Source organism: Zingiber officinale, chromosome 11A, assembly GCF_018446385.1.
Source record: "Zingiber officinale cultivar Zhangliang chromosome 11A, Zo_v1.1, whole genome shotgun sequence".
In the NCBI taxonomy this organism is placed as follows: Eukaryota; Viridiplantae; Streptophyta; class Magnoliopsida; order Zingiberales; family Zingiberaceae; genus Zingiber; species Zingiber officinale.
In genome coordinates, this window is record NC_056006.1 from 37,303,763 (window position 1) to 37,305,923 (window position 2,161).

The 2,161-nt window shown below is 41.1% G+C and overlaps 1 pseudogene; it reads left to right on the forward strand.

The window, feature by feature from the left end:
• Positions 1-1,590: 1,590 nt before the first annotated feature.
• On the forward strand, positions 1,591-1,662 carry LOC122033180 (annotated as a pseudogene).
• The last annotated feature ends 499 nt before the right edge of the window (positions 1,663-2,161 follow it).

A 2,161-nucleotide genomic window follows, 5' to 3' on the forward strand; every position in this document is an offset into this window, starting at 1 on the left:
AAGGTTTCTCTTTTTCAACAAGCCTTGCTTTGAAAGTATACACCTTCCTGTCTGTCCTTCCTTTTCTATTGTAGACCTAATGGCTTTTACACTATTTGGTGATTTTTCAAGCTCCCAGACTTTATTAGAATACATATATTCTAATTCTTCATTCATTGCTCTTTGCCAAGATGCTGCATCTTTATCTTGGAGCGCTTCATCATATGTCCAGGGACTAGGTTGATGTCCACCAGGGATCAAGTCCAAAGACTCTCCCAAAGCATGAACCTTTTAGGTTGCCTAACAACCCTCCCACTACGACGAGACACTTTGTGTATCATTTGTGATACGTGTTGCAGTTTCTTGTGATATTTCATCTTGTACAGTTGGTACTAGGTTAGACGTGTCCTTTAATTTCCTTAAGAACAATTTTTACTCATGGGCTTGTGGTTCATAGTATAGTCTAAAATCGGACATTGGTGCCAATAATGACCTTCCGATTTTAAGGACTATAAACCTCTTTTCGTTTTCTAGGAAAGGGTGAAGTGAAGGTCACAAAGGAGGGTACCTAGAGGATTATGTGAGATCCCTTTTCTTTCTCTCCTTTCTCCCCTTTTAAATCCTACCCGAGAGCCCTAGAAAGTGCTAGCACACTTGGGTGCTCTCTTCTCCATCCTTGTGTGTTAGAGAACACACCTTGTTCGTGTGGATATCACTAGAGAGTTGTCTACGTTGACAACTTCGAGATTCGGCGTACCATTGGATGAGCGGGATTTGCGAGGGCACGCTTCGAAGGTAAAGAGTTTTTCCAAACTACGATCTACAGTAGATCGTAGTTTAAAACTCGTACTCGTGTTTTTCGGAAATTTTTCTTCGCACGAGATCCAATGGCTAGGTGATTCGGGGTTTCCGCGATGCAAAAATGCGGTTTTCGCAGCCCGAAAAACCCAACATAATGGTCCTACTCAATACACTCTAAGTGTAGTAGTGTAATTATATAGTTAAGATAAACTAATACCTAATTACACTACGACCTTTCAATGGTTTGTTCCTTTCCATCTTGGTCGTGAGCTACTATTTATAATTTATAAGGTACTGATAACATGATCCTCTGTGTGTGACACCACACACCATGTTATCGACAATATAAATTAATTGAACAACTGCATTTATTATAAATGTAGACATTTGACCAATGTGATTCTTATTTCTAGATAAATGTTTATACCAAAAGCTAGGATTTTAGTATACATCCTAACATGAGCATGATCTGTACTTCCGCAGATTTCGCAAACACAAACTATCGCATTAGCAGTGTTGTTGTTGTTTCCCATGGCCTCAAATTTCTTGGTCAGAGCATCCAGCTTTGCAGACATGAGAGTGACTGCATCTACGTCGAATTTCCCTGACGCTTTTATTAGGTTCCCTGAGAAAGAACCACCAGATCTTTTTGATACCCACTGATGGTGATTCTGTGCCACGTTCTCAATTATCTCTTTGGCTTCATCAAGGCTCTTGTTCATCAGTGCTCCTCCTGCTGCAGAATCGAGGGATACCTTCGTGTGATAGTTGATTTCATTGTAGAAGGTGTGCATGACCAACCATTTCTCAAGGCCATGATGGGGGCACTATCTCAACATGCTCTTGAATCTGTCCCAGGCTTCAAATAATGATTTTGAGTCTATCTTTTTGAAGCTTGTGATCAAGTTTCTCATGTGGGCAGTTTTTCTTGGTGGATAGAATTTGTTTAGGAATTTCTGCTCACACTGCTCCCAAGATGTAATGTTGTTTGCTGGAAGGGAATTTAGCCACTGTTTGGCTCTGTCTTTCAGGGAAAATTCGAAGAGCAATAACCTTACTGATTCTAGAGGGACTCCCTTCACTTTCATGGTGCCGCAGATCTCGTAGAAAAGTTCCAAGTGGTGGTTTGGATCGTCATGTGGTCCTCCTCCGAATTGATTTTGCTGAACCATATGAATTACTGCAGGCTTGATCTCAAAGTTGTTAGCTTCGATTGGCGGTCGAGTGATGCTAGACCGAACCCCTCATGCATAAGGTGTTGCATAATCCTTTAATTTATCAGCTATCTCTTAGGACTCCTGTTCTGCTTGGAATGCCTTCTGTAGGTTTCTTCTCCTCAGGAAAGTCCTATCAATCTCTGGATCAAACAGTAGGAGTTGTG